Source organism: Mus caroli, unplaced genomic scaffold (genome assembly GCF_978045245.1).
Source record: "Mus caroli unplaced genomic scaffold, Mus_caroli_1 scaffold_18, whole genome shotgun sequence".
NCBI classification, from domain to species: Eukaryota; Metazoa; Chordata; class Mammalia; order Rodentia; family Muridae; genus Mus; species Mus caroli.
In genome coordinates this window covers 7,666,836-7,681,608 of record NW_028227273.1, presented here as the reverse complement: position 1 = coordinate 7,681,608, position 14,773 = coordinate 7,666,836, and the positions used below count along the sequence as shown (strand labels likewise).

The following is a 14,773-nucleotide window of genomic DNA, read 5'->3' as shown; positions in this document are numbered from 1 at the left end:
CTGAGCACCGGAAAGTTGTATGTCTAAGAAGTGGCCGGTTAGCTTACGAGTGGTAACCACGGTTCTACACTTGATCTTAGTCAAAAGGCCAAGAAGCGGTGGTAACCAGGGTTCTACAGGGAGGGCTGAGGAGTCTCGCGGGTATCACAACCCCCCATTCACTTCTCCGTCCTTGCAGTCATTTCCATGGCCGGGGAGATCCACATAAAATGCAAGCAAAGAGAGGAAGCGACAACACCCCTCCCCTCGTGTATGACTCATCTTCGTGGCAGCTGAGAGCCTGGATAGGAAGAGTTGAAGTCAATGAGGTGCCCGGTTTCCCGTTGAATATTGGAATTGGGTGACTCGGATGGCTCCATGCTGAAGGGAGCTAGGGAGACTCATTCACATTTTTTCCCTACCCGGCACTCGCAACCTCCATTCAGCATTTTCCCCTTGGTCTCCCTAACGGAGCCCAAAGGAACAAAGCTACTCCCCACCCACACCTCGGGTTGACCTTCCACCCGAGCGCCCACCCCTAGCCCGTTCCACGGCCACGTGACCCTCTCCAGCCTCCTAGCCTCCCGGGCCTCTCCCCCTCCCCTCCAGCCCGAACCCGCTTGGCCCCGCCCACCCCGCCCACGTGTCAGCCTCTCTCCCACCTGACTGGCTCCTCCCTCTTCGGCCGAACCCGGCCGCTTGTCTCAGCTGCCCGACTCCAAAATGGCAGCCGCGCACAGCACGCACCAGCGCGGCCGGACCTCCTTAACTCGCCGGCCTCCCCTCTCTAGCTCCCAGCCTCCCTCCTCCGGCCTTCACCTACCCGCCTCTGGATTGGCCGCCGGGAGTCCCGCCCACCTGGAGCCCCGCCTGCCATTGGTCACGGTAGGCTGCCCTTCAGAGAGGCGTGGCCCAGCCCGCCCCCCACCCCGGGAGGTATTTTCCATTCCGGTGGGGGGCTGGGGGGGCGGGGGGAGGGGAGAGGGTGACGAGGGGGAGGCGGCCGGGAAGGGGTGGGGGCTGGCGGGGGCATCCGGCCGAGCTGGGGTCCCCGGGCTCCGTCCGGAGGAAGCGAGGCTGCGCCGCCGGCCGGGCAGGAGCGGAGGACGGGACGCGCGGGCGGTCGCGCTCGCCCTCGCCCTGTCGCTGACTGCGCTGCCCCGGCCCATCCTTGCCTGGCCGCAGGTGCCCTGGATGAGGCCGCCGCGCGTGTCCCGGCCGCTGAGTGTCCCCCGCGGTCGCCCGGCGCCTGCCCTCAAGCGGCCGCCTCTCCTTGCCCGGGTCCCCGTTTTCTCCCGGCGCAGTCCTCCTCCGGCGGGCGCCTCCGCACCTCGGCGCAGGCGGCACGGCCCTCGGGCCGGGATGGATCCGCCGGGAAGAGGAAGACAAGCCGGGGCGTTGAGCCCCTGCGCACGGTGCCGCCGCGCGTAGTGGGAGCTTACTCGCAGTAGGCTCTCGGTACGTCTCGGAGGAATTGCTTTTCGGTGGGAGTCGGGACACCTAAGGGGAAGAAGGGGTCGTCTGGGGCCGATAGGAGGGCATTCGTCCTCGGGGTCGTGGTGGGTCGAGACTGGGTGGGGGAGGTCGTCGGTGCCCACTGCCAAGGGTAGACGGGGTCCAGGCAGGTCACCTAAGAGCTCCATAGCTCCGACCTGAGGGTCCTCAAGGTCGACGATAAAAGGTCTACCGGGACGTGAAGGAAGGAGCCGGGGAGCGTGGATGCGGGAAAAGACTGGAGCATCTCTGGGGGGTTTAACCTGGGGTGGTTATTACAGGATGCGGAGGCGGCCGCAAGGAAGACCCCGCTCCAAGTCCTTGAGCTTTTAATAAATGGTTCTTTGGTGCTGGGGCTTGGGCATTCGAGTAGCTGAAGCGGAGTGAGTTTGTGGAGAGGGAGTTGCATTGACAGAAGGATGCTGAGGAACAACGTGAATACACTTGGTTTGGTTCTCAACTTTGAAGGCTATGGGGGTCAGTCACGAGATTTTTGGCATTTTTTTTTTTTTTGGCGTTGCAAGCAAAAGGTGGCTGGCTGCTGGACTTCGTCAGTGGTCCTTTACTTTTAATTGTATGTATATATTTGATGGGGTTGGGCAGTTACCAGTTCTCCTGGACATTCTTCCAACTACACCTTGACATTCTTACAGCAGCTTCTCACCTACACCGGAGGCCTGCTCCTTTCAAAGTTAACACTGGGCTAGACTGTTCTATTACGATGTACTGACATTTATCCTAGAAGACGATTAAGTCATGCTTGCTTTTAACTGTTTCTTTACAGGGCCGTGTAAAATTGAACTACATGTTCTATAGAAGTTTAAAAATGGTTTCTCTTTAAGGAATGAAAGGAAAAAGATGCTGGTGTTAGAAGGCTCTGCTAAAATGAGCTCCAGTGTTCTAACAGTTAGGAATTTAGTTAAATGCAATAGTCTCGGATTCATAGTCCCTTTTTGAGACCGGCCTAGCAACGGAAGGAAGACACAGCAGGAAGCGGTGACTGTTGTCTGGAGTTCACCTTTGTCATTGTCCTGCAGGGATATTACCTTTTTCATGTCTGTGGACTAGAAAGAGTAAGCTGAGAATTGCACAGCTAGTCTGTAGTCTCTTGTTAAAGTCACACCTGTATTACTAATTTCATACATTTGTGGAGTTCCCTATGGCTTACAAAATGAAAACTCACTTGATTAGGGAGTCCTTAACATTTAGGGGGAAAAAAAAATCTGAAGGCTACTTTGCTGGCTAATTCAAACATTTCTGCAAAAAAAGTGCTAATATTTTTAATGGGTCTTCCCAGTTCTTGAAAAAGTAGTGGGTAATTATATATTTTTCTTCTTATTGTCCTTGAATTTTACCGTTTGTCCTTAGGGAGAATGTACTGGCATACAAAACAGCAGCTTAAAATATTGAAACATAACACCTTTTGACATTATAATGGCTTCTGCATGATTCACCTTGAGACTCATCTCTGGCGAGCCAGCAGTGGTGGGCTTTCCCTTCCTCTTCAGTTGCGAGTGGGCTGGCTGTCTCCTATGGTGGGCCTAGAGCACAACAGTTTACTGGCTGCGAAGTAATGGTGATAACTTTCACAAAAAGAGAAGGAGAGGCCGATGAGTCATTTCTTTCCGAGCTGGAAGAGTAGAAGGTAGAGATGGCTATCCTGTGGATCGGGAATCAAGGCCCAGAGCTTCTGAAGGGACTGAGTTGCTGGTTGCTTTGGAGCAGGATTGGAGGGCCTGACCCTAGCTAGAGTGGCGTCCACCTATTCTTCTATTTTACCCCATCCATAATGACTGTTTCTGAAGACTGCTCGTGCCAGCGATAAATGATTTTCGGCTTATTTGTGATACTGTTCCTTTGTAATGAAGGGGAACTTTGAATGCTTTATGCAAGAAGTGATACAAAACTGCATAAGCTTTTATTTGATGTTAAGGACAATTATTAGCATTATTAGTGGAAATGCTAAGTTTCTTTTCATTGCAAGGAGAGAAAACTGTCATCCGGGTTAAAATATTGCATGAGCATCTTAGATGAAGCAAGTGTTCTATTTTGGGCTAAAATTAATTGAGGCTTTTAGAATGCAAAAGGGTTTTTGTATTTTAAGTGAATTGTGTGAGAATTATTTTCTAATTGTGGGGTTTTCTTATGTCGAAGAAGATTTCAGTTCCTCTAAAAGGAAGTAGACTTACATAATTATGAAAATATAATTTATGCCATAGTTGTAACAGAGACAGGAGTTGTATTTCAGCCACTTAACTTGCAGCTGCCCTGGTTGGGTGTGGTGCCCAAGTAATCAATACTCACAGCCCTTGGGAGGCAGAGGCAGGAGAGGTGCTAGTTAAGGGGCAGCCAAGGGCTACAGAGTAAAATCCTGTCTCAAAAGAAAAGACAAAGGAAATAGCTACCTTAAGGCATGTTGGTGAGGATTAACTGTGCCTAGCACATAGAGAGGGCACAATAAATACTAGACATTATTTTCTGTGTTCCATTAGGTTTAATTATGATGTATACCTTTTTTTTTTTTTTCTCCTTGGTGCTAATGCTTTCTTTCAGGCTAGAAAAACAAAACAAAACAAAACAAAAAAAAACCAAACCCCTGGATGAGTACACAAATCAAACCATCACTACCTGACTGGACATTTAGTGGAGAGGGCAGGCTTACGGTTTTTCTCTGCCTCGGCTTACCTTAGACTTTAATTAGATCTCCATATCAAGTTAATGTGTCCATTTCTTTGAATGGTGGGGGACATTTAAGCAGTGCCACCCCAAAGGTGCTCCTTTGGCATGTTTCTGGATGGTTCCTCCACGTGCACACAGAGAGCAGCTGTGAGAAGCTGTCCTTGTGTGTAGGGGAACATGTAAAGAAATCTGTTGGTGAAATAAACAGTTACTACAGCTTCCTTAAGGCCCCGTTATCTCCTATCTGGATCTATGAGAGGATGGCTAAATCCCAACGACTGCAGAGTGTCACATACTCTGAAGATGTTACATAGCTTTGGGGGCTCTTCTTGGAGGTCCTTTCTATCTGTGTGAGACAACAGTCTTTGTTCTGAAAGGCATCCCCCTTCCACCCTCCCAGAACCTAGTACCCTCCGCCCCAGTTTCTCAAGCCCCTCTTCCTTCTGTCCTGTCCCCACTGCTGACTAGAATCTCCAGCCTCAGGCGTGCTTGGCCAGCCCTCCACCAGTGAGTTAAGTTTTCCTTCTGGCCCTTTCTTGAGCCTCATCTTTTCTGTGGCACCCATGCATGCAGGTTCTAAGTGTGTGCCATTCCTCTGCTCATCTGTCTTTTGTTTTATTTATTTATTTATTTATTTATTTATTTATTTAAATAGACTCCAGTACTAAACCTTAGGTCTGGGAGGAGAATACTCTTTCTCCAGTATCTCCAAGAAACCCTCCTTCCAGGTTCATTATTCCAGATTGAAAGAGTGCTTCTTTGTCGGTGTTCTGGAGAAAGCCCAGAGTTCTAGAGCTTTCTAAGTGAGCTTAGGTAAGGGGGGAAGAGTTTAGAAGGCCTGTTCCTGACTGCAACTACCTTCTGCTAACTGAACAATAGACGAATCATTGAATCACCCTGTTGTCTGTTAATTTCTCATCAACATTCTACATATTTACTGTATGTGTGTAAGCATGTGCGTTGCTTAGAGGACACCTGGTAGGACTCGGGACTTGTCACCTACTGTGTAGGTTCTGGGAGTGGAGCCCAAGTTGTCAGGCTTGGTACCACCAAGTGCCATTAACTGCTGAGCCATGTATCCTTATTAATTGAGGTTTTTTTTTGTTTTGTTTTTTTTTTTTAAGCTTTCCTCATTAAACTGCTAAAACTGCTAGGTTTTAGCAATTTGCGTAGCTCCAACTTTAAAAAATAAAGTTCTTTTACTTTTGCCGTCACTCAGGTCCAGCTAGTATTATGACCTTGTGGTTTGGCAGATGTGACAGGTGGGGCAGTGAATAGCTATTGTTAGCAGGCCAGAGAGTCAGTCACCTGGAACCATCGGGAGTTCCTAGGGTTAGAGTTGTCTTTCACTTTTATAGAGTTTTAATGTTTGAGAAGTGACCAGCTCCTAATCTCTTGTTTATTGTAAAGATGATAATTTTATCACAGTTTAGGTCATTTGTTGGATTCCTGACTTAATGGGATTCTATAGAAACAAAACAGGTGTTCTTTGGGTTTGTTGCATATTCACGTATTCTAATTACATGAATACATTGATTAGTTAAATATGATTTTAGAAGGCATCAAAAATACATTAAAGTAAAACAGGCACCCTTCAGTTTTCCCCCCACTAGGTTGGAGAGAGAGAGAGTATGTCTGTGTGTTGTGTGTCATTGAGCATGGTCTGTCACTCAGGGTGCATGGCTGAGCAGACCTTCCGTGATGCTTCCTCAGCTTCAGTGAGGTTGTTAGAGAATGCATGGAGCCGGAGAAAGCCTAGTGAGTTCTTCATCTGCGCTGGCCAGGTGTTTTCTTTGTTAGGAAAAAGGGGTCTTTGGGTCTGGTTAGGGCAGGACAGGTCTTGGAGGGTAATTAGGCTAGACTATCGGCCCGTGTCAATGGTGGGTAAGTTTTACTTGGGTAATTTAAGTGAAAATTAGTCGCCTGCTTTGAAGAACAATTCAAATAAATGATTGGAAAGAGACCATAATGACACGGTTCCATGTCTACACATTCGTATATGCGTTTCAATACTGTGGGGAACCAAAATACGCCACCCCAAAATATACTTCCTTGGCATATTTAGAAAGACTGTCGACACTGGAATAGTTTTAAAGAGCTGTCTTTTTTGTAGAAGAAATTTCCATCTATAAAGTAAATCTGCCCTAGTAAACAGTGCTGCACTCGAGGCTTCTGGGAGCCTCCCTTATCTCCTTAAGGAGGATCCAGGAAAGATCATATCCGGAAGAGAGATTAGAGGACTACAGCTCCCTCAGACAGATCGCCCCAGGCGGTCACCTATTCTTTTGAGGGCAGCACCTTAGAGTCTGTCTGCCTAAGGACACAAGCAGTTATCAGTTGTACATTCTCATTGCTCCACTGCAGCCCCACAGGGTTGGTTGCCACCTCCTCCCCAAGCCCTTTTGTTCCCTTGCTTTAAGGATATTATGTAAACATCAATCCAGGGGCCTTCTCTGCTACACTTTGTCTTAGGCCTGTAGTCTGCTCTTTTAAGCCACAGGTCCCTCATCTGTAGATTCAACCTTGCATTGGAAAACACTGTGGGAAAAAGTCTACCCTGTACTGGATAGGTATGGAGTGTTCTTCCCGTTGCTTGCTCTCTGACCGTCCAGAGTAACAGCCATTGGCACTGCTTTCCCTTTATTAGTGTATACAGCAGCTGGGAATGTAGCTCAGGTATTGTAGAGTGTTTGCTTAGCATGCATGCAAAATGGTGGATCCCCAGCACTGCATATAAATAGGGTGTGGGAAGACAATAGGTTCAAGGTCATCTTCAGCTATGTAAAGGTCAAAGCCAGCCTAAGGGACATATGAGACCCTGCCTAAGAAAAAAAAAAGAAAAGAAAAGAAAAACCAGGAGAATGCATATAGATTATATGCAAATGCTATGCCATTTCACATAAGGAGCATCTACACACTCTGAGTGGGGTGGGGGTGGGGGTCCTGGGAACTGATCCTCCCCCGGTTGTTTTAGATCTAAAGGATCTCTAAGCATCACATAGAACATCAGGCTGTTTACAGGGAGACTGCAGTCTAGCTTACCCTTCATTTAGATCAGTAGAAGGATCAGTTTCAGTTCACATTTTTTAAGTGATTTAATAGACTGGCTATGGAAGTTGCCAGTATAGAGCCAGTGACATCCGTGTGCCATTCCCGGTGGTTAAGTCCGGCAGCAAGGAGGGACTTAGGAACACCCCTTGGTGGGTTTTCATGTAGCCTGGGGAGCATACATTTGGATGAAGATACTCCAAATTCTGTTTCTAGGACCTGACTTGTAACCCAGGAAGGGGATCCAGAAGTTACATAGATGGCTTCCTTGAAGGCATTTATTACAGTTGCTGTTGGACCAGAAAGTCCAATTATATATCAAGAGTTGTTGGGCATGGTTCTGGAAACAGAGGTGGTATTGTGCATAACAATAATTATCAAGAGGTTTCCATTTCTTTAGCTAATATTCTACAGCTCTTCTTTCCCTTCATTTGCTAACAATTCTGAAAGGTGGGTGGCATTATCCAATTTACACAGAGGAATTGACTCAAGCACATTAAGTGACTTTCCCAAGACAGCTATTATGTGGTGGATTTGGGATCAAGTCTCAAGTCTTTTGATCATTAATCCTTAGGATACTAAAAACATCTCTTAATAGATTAATTTAAGGCTTATGGGGTACTTTTAATGCCTTGCCTAGAGAGTGTATATAGATATTGTGAGAGGATTGTAGACAGGGTTTAAATTATTCCCTCCCCCAACCCCGTGTGAGTGTGTGTGTATGTGTGTGTGTATGTGTGAGTGAGTGTGTGTGTATGTGTATATGTGTGTGTGTTTGTATGTGTGTGAGTGAGTGTGTGTGTGTATAGCTTCAGGTTGCTCTGATGACTCTTTAACTTAGTCTGGCCTTGAACTCAGGAAATCTTCCTGCCTCAGGCTCCCTACTGTTTTATTTTTAAGTACCTGGCAGGATAGGCCTGTAATCCTAACATTCAAAGGCTGAGGCAAGATCATTACAAATGTGACTCCAGCCTGAGGGCTACATAGCTAGCCATAGAAAACCTTTGCTCAGAAAGAAGGGGGAGCTGGAAGGATGGCCCAATGGTTAAGTTCACTGGCTATTCTTCTAGAGGACCCAGGTTCAGTTCTCAGCACCCACATGACAGCTCACAACCATGTATAACTCCAGTCTTAGGGAATCTGATGCCCTCTTCTGGCTTCTATGGGCACCAGGGACACACGTAGTATATAGACAGATATGCAGGCAAAACAAAATTTTTAAAGTTAAAAATTTTTAAAAAGGAAAAATTCTTTTCAAGAAAAACTAGAGATGGTTTGCTGTGTAGTTTTGCCCTTTAAAGTTGGTAGGTCGATCTTGGCCACCCATAAAATGCTGCTTTGGTTGACTATGAAATTGTGAACCTTAATGATTGTGACCAAGGAGAATGTTATTTGGTAGGGAAGACACCGAATAGGAGGACTGTCTCTGGGTCACCGGAGTAGTGAGTATAGCAGGGCAAATGTTAGGGTTGCACTGGGACAGGCAGAAGACGCTCCGACTGAAGAGGGGCTTGAGTGGAGCAGGTAGAGAGAGAGGGAGGCAAGGGGATTATTTCAGCACGTTAGAGGAGCCACTGAGCCTTAGAATAGTCTCAAAGCTGAGAGCAACCACCGGAAAGGACCAGGGCAGCTCTCACTGTACCTGGTCTCTTACGTGTGCACGTGCATGCTGTGTGTGTGGAAATGATTCAAATGGCGCGCATGTGAGAGTGCTGGGTAAGAAACCCTGATGCCCTTGGGCAGGAGCCGGGTGGGGGTTAAAGGAGCAAACACCTGGGGATGGGGACGCTTTGGAGATCACAGTCCAGGAGACAGATGGGGAAAGAATTGAATTACGCGCTCATAGAAGGTCACAAAAATGTCTGTAAGGTCTGTAAGGTAGCAATGGTAAGGAGGTGGGAGGAGGAGCCAGCGTGGAGTCTCCTCTTAGTGGATGCAGATGGCGCTAACACAGCTGGGAGAGGAGCTAATTGCGAGTTGGCTGCGTTGTCTGATTGTTTCTTCACTCATTATTTCTGCACAGGGTTAGCTAATGGCTTTAAATAGTAGAAGGGAGCTCGTAAAAATAAAATAAGCCAGCCTGAGTTACTATTTATTCTGTATTATTAAAAATGAAAGGGCACAGTGTGCTTAAGGAGATGGGTAAATTTTGAGCTTCCTAAATGAGAATAAGAAAATGAAGACCTTAGACTTGATCCAAGGTGGAGCAGGAATATAGTACAGTATTAGAGTTTGGGGTTTTATCTGGCTATGCGCATTGGAAAGTAAGGCTGTTTGCCTTTTTAAAAATATGGCCATAGAGGTAATAAATATAATATTCTGGAGGGAAGGAGAGTGTAGACCTTACTTACCAGTGACCACATATGACAAGATGCATGAGGGAATTCGGTGACCCTATCTGACCTCTCACTAGGACATTGCAACTGAGGATGTCATTGAAGACTGCCTTTGTGTAAGAAAGATTATCTGATAGCCTGAGTCAAGGAATTTGTGATGGAATGGAAATGACACCTGGGTTGTGAGAAGTATAGGAAATCGTCTCTAGACTTGGGTTAGCTGGGGTGGTAGAAATTGAGCACAAGCTAGCCAGCTTGGCAGAAGAGTTCCACATGTAAACTCCAGAGTGGGGAGTGTTGGGTTTGCATGTCCACAGATGATTTTTAAGTAAGTCATGACACGACCAGTATACCAGTTAGCATGTAAGTCTCCATCAAGAGTCTGGTCTTGTTTATAGATACAATTGGGAAAGCATTTAGTTTGTTGCTGAAAAATTGGTAGTAGGGCAAATACTACGTATAGTTTCTGAATGTATTCAGAACAAAAAAGTCCTAGCACTTGAATTCACAACTATAAATTTTTTTTTTTAAAAGTTAGAAAAAAATTTTTTTCAAGACAGGGTTTCTCTGTGTAGTCCTGGCTGTCTTGGAACTCACTCTGTAGACCAGGCTGGCCTTGAACTCAGAGATCCGCCTGCCTCTGCCTCCCAAGTGTTAGTATTAAAGGTGTGCGCCACCACTCACTGCCCAGCCTTTTTTTTTTTTTTGTAAAGAATTATTTGTTTATTTTATGTATATAAGTACTCTGTAGCCGTCTTCAGACACACCAGAAGAGGGCATCAGATCTCATTACAGATGGTTGTGAGCCACCATGTGGTTGCTGGGAACTGAACTCAGGACTTTTGGAAGAGCAGTCAGTGCTCTTAACCTCCGAGCCATCTCTCCAGCCCCTCAACCGCCTCCTAACGGTGCCATCTGGAGATGAGGGCCATTGAGGACATTCATAATCCAAACTAAAGCAGTTTGAGTTGGGGTTCTGTGAGAAATAAGAATGGGTAGACAGCTAGGAACCAAAGCTTGGATTTGAGGCTCCCAGGAGCAACTTAGTAGAAAGCTGAAGTGAACAGGATGAGAATGTAACAGCAGCTTAGCACTCAGCTGACAGCTGTTTCTTCTGTCTGTGAGACAGCACTGATTGGCTATGTGCAGTTTAAAGCCCAGGCCTGTCCTTCATTTTGTTACTATATATCTCTATAACAGTGAATCTTAAAATTTCATGGACTTGAGAGTTTTATGGGTCTCAAAATTCTGGTTTAGTAAGTTCATAGAGGGCCAGGTGAGTCTAACACACACTTCAGAGTCTGGAAAGAACCATTCTTAAGGATGGACAGATAGTAAGAAGACAGAATTACAAGGTTTTGTTTGTTTGGTTGGTTGGTTTTTTGTTTGGTTGGTTGGTTGGTTGGTTTTTTTTTTTTTTTTTTTTTTTTTTTCGAGACAGGGTTTCTCTGTGTAGTCCTAGCTGTCCTGGAACTCTCTCTGTAGACCAGGCTGAGCTCGAACTCAGAAATCCGCTTGTCTCTGCCTCCCAAGTGCTGGGATTAAAGGCATGCGCCACCACGCCTGGCCAGAATTACAAGTTTTGGTCATTGTTTTCATTAAAAAAAAAAATCAGAAGTATAGTATACATGCAATAAAGTACAAACATGCTAAGTATACTTTTTAAATTTTTTTTTTGACCCCTTTGCCTCCACTTCCCACGGCCAGGCATCACGGGTCTGAGCCACAGTGCCCAGCCTCAGTTCCATACTCTCTTGACGCTTTTTATATCCATATAATTAACAATTTCCATCAATCCCGAAAGATTCCTTGTGCTTGTTCCATTCTTGTTTTCTCTTTTCTACATACCTGCAGCCAGTGTTCTGCTTCCCCCCAATATAAGGCAAGTCTCAAAGCTGCAGAGGGTGGCTCAGGATAAAGATCTTGCTGTACAAGCATGCGGGCCGGAGTTTAGACCCCTAACATCTATGTAGAAAGCCAGGTAGGACTGCGTGATCGGCCAGTGTAGATGAGAGGGCAGGCATGGGGTCAACCAGAGACCCTGTCTCAGAAAAGAGGGTGAAGAGCAGTAGAAGAGGCCTGATCACACATGATGTGCACACACAGGCGCCTGTGATGCACACCTCATACACACCACATGTGATGTATGTGCACAGGCGCCTGTGATGCACACCTCATACATACCACATGTGATATGTGTGCACAGGCACCTGTGATGTACACCTCATACACACCACATGTGATATGTGTGCACAGGCGCCTGTGATGCACACCCCATACATACCACATGTGATGTGTGTGCACAGGCGCCTGTGCCTGCCCACACATACACACTACTAAGACTAGTTGTGCTGTTGTAGAGTTTAGTGAAGGGAGTGGTAGGCTGCAGTGAACACTTTTGATATCTTTTCTTAGGGCTCCCTTTGCTCTTTAGGGAATAGTTAGAAGTACAGCTGTCCTTGACATAGAGTTTCTGAGGTGGATTTGCCACTTGACAGTCTATGCTTGTTAACTTCTCAGCTTGATTGGCTCAAGAAAGGCCCAAGAGAATAGAAAGCTCATCTCAAGAGAGAACAGTTTAAGGGCTGCATGCCCACCCTGCATGTGGGTAGCCGTACCCCTAGCTTCTGGGTCTAAAAAGAGGACAGTGTGGGTTACCTCCTGGGGCAAAACTTTCTCTGATGGGTGACTTGTGATGATGGCATTGGCTGTATGTCCTATTCTCCATATTCTGGCCACGGTGGAGTGGAACCTCGAAAGCAATGATCTAAAGTAAATGTGTCCCCTTAACACAGTGGCTCTCAACCTTCCTGATGCTCTGGCCCTTTAATAGAGCTTCTCATCTAGTGGTGATTCCCCAACCAGAAAATTATCTCTGTTGCTGTTTCATAACTGCTATTTTGCTACTGTTATGAATCACAATGTAAATATCTGTGTTTCCCATGGTCTTAAGTGACCCCACAGAGGGATTGACCCATGGTTGAGAAACACTGCCTTAAGGTGTTTTCCCTGGGTATGTTGTTAAGGGCACAGGAAACTGATGGACATACCCTCCCTCAGAGAGTTGTTTACATCAGGCCTTCCCCACTGGTCTAGCTGCCATGTTGGGGTCGCTCATTGTGGTTTGAACTTCACTTTCCTGGCAGTTATTGATAATTGAGTACTCTGTTGTATGCTCATGGGTCATCTGCTTGTTATCATTTGTGAAGCACGTGTTCAAAACAGCCAACTGTCTGTTTGCTGAGTTTTAGTGTTTCTTTCTGTCTGTGGTGCCTATTCATGATGTTGTCTTCTGTTGTATTTGTACTTTCTTGTATGCTAGTTTCCTGGGTACTCCATAGCAATGGAGGGTATAGATCTCTGTTTATTTAGATCTAATTTCTTGAGCAGTACTGTATACTTTTCTGTAGAAAGTGTTTTCAAAAAGTTTGTAAGATTTTTACCTTCATATCCATATTTCTCAACTTTTCTCAGAGTCTCTTGTGCTCTGCCCTGCAGCTTGTGGCTGCACGATTCTTCCTGTGTCTGACCCTAGCATCTTAAGCATATGGACCTGGAAAGTCACTTTAGTGACTCAGATTCCTATACTTGCAATGTATAGAACATCTTAGAAATCTAGAGAATGTGAATATTGAGAAAGATAAAAGAATATAGTTGATGGACAAATGGACTCTAGGGTGGCACCATTCATCCACCCATTCAAAAATGGCTGTAATGTGAATGTTCTAGAATACATTTTCTTTAGCTGTTGCAGACCTGGAAACTTAACTGTGCCTGGAAAAATAGGTTTTTAGTTTAAACAAACATAGAGAAGACTAATATAGAAGGCATCTAATTTTTACATTTTATTAAGATTAGATGGTGTCAAAGAGTGACAGTTTAGTATCTGCCAGAGACCACAGCTCATTCCCGTCCTCAAGGTTGGAGACAGTGGTTTAGTTTTCTCTATCGGTAGACTTTGTGAAGGGCCATGTAGTTGCAGGAGAGTTGTTTAGTATCTTGAGCTTCTATTTTCATCAGAATACTGACGAGACCCAGCTACTGTGTAGACTCTTACTTATTTGGATGGCACTGGGGTTGAGTGTGTCTTGTGACATCCCAGGTGTGAAGTGTGTTCCCACAGAGCTGTCCCTGTCCCTGTTTTACTCACTCACAAACAGGATTTCACTTCATTGCCTAGGGTGGACTTGAACCTCTGCTGTAGCCCAGGCAGGCCTTGAGCTCATGATCCTCCTGCCTCAGCTTCCAAGTAGGACTCTAGGCCTGTATCATTAGGTCACTTATCTCATAAGACTGCGGTGAGGACTAACTAGAATCATTCAAGTCATTCCAGTAAAGCAAATGTTGGCTTTGCCCTTGACTGCTCTTCAGTGATTGTTCAGATTGTTTGTTTTCTGAAGGTGGGAAGGGATGTGTTAGGTGTCTAGGGGAGGTAAGAGCTGGGAGCGGGGAGCCGGGGATGACCAAGGTATGTTGTGTACGCGTATGAAATCTGCATCTTACAAGACTGTTTTCTTCTACTTAGAAGGCTCAGGTCTGAAGCGGGAAGCTGATCTTTTAGTACAGACACTGCTGGCACCCGTGGATGTGAGAGAGCTAGTGCTGCTTGATTCTTGTGACTGATTTCTGGGGTGGAGTAAAGAACTGTAACCCTGCTTTCCATGGGCTGAGAAAGAACTCTGTTAGTATTTATCAAGAATTTTTGTTTTAAAGTTTTGTTACCTCCAAATATAGACCATCTCCTTAGGATACTTTTTCAAAAGGAAATATTTAAAGTACAATGAAAAAAAGAACAGTGGAGATAAAACCATCTGCATTAACAGCTTTCTAGAAGTTTCTATTACCGTGTCTCCCAATTACAGCCTCTGAAGATAAACAAAGATACAGTTGAAATCATAATGATGGCTACCCCAGTGTCCCATCTGAAAGTCAAGGGATGGAATTGGGGCAGGAACACAGCAGTACGGTTCACAAGAGGACAGATCCTGTTTTAAGAGGTTGATCAGTTCTGTCATGAAGGCACATTCCCGTTCCTTCCAAATACAGTGTTTCCCACGGCACTGAAGGGAAACGGCAGCTGCAGCTTTAATGGCTTCGCTGTTATAGAAACTTCTCTGACATTAACGAGAAGGGTTTTTATACGGTAGGTGAGTAGATTAACTTCATTCCTTTTCTTTCAGATGGAAGCTTATTGACAGTAATTATTGGAAGCTTGATTATCACGAATTTGCCTCCTG

General features: G+C 45.7%; 1 protein-coding gene across 2 annotated transcripts in view; it reads left to right on the top strand.

Annotated features, from left to right (window-relative positions):
• The first annotated feature begins 716 nt into the window (after positions 1-716).
• The window catches only part of Socs5 (suppressor of cytokine signaling 5), a 28,453-nt gene continuing 14,396 nt past the window's right edge, over positions 717-14,773 (top strand). Inside the window, exon 1 of one of the 2 annotated variants that reach the window (XM_085833333.1) lies at positions 717-864. The gene's annotated coding sequence lies outside the window, so the exon portion shown is untranslated. Of the gene's footprint in view, positions 865-990; positions 1,438-14,773 lie in introns of those variants that run through there. The other variant, XM_021186428.3, reaches the window with a different exon arrangement.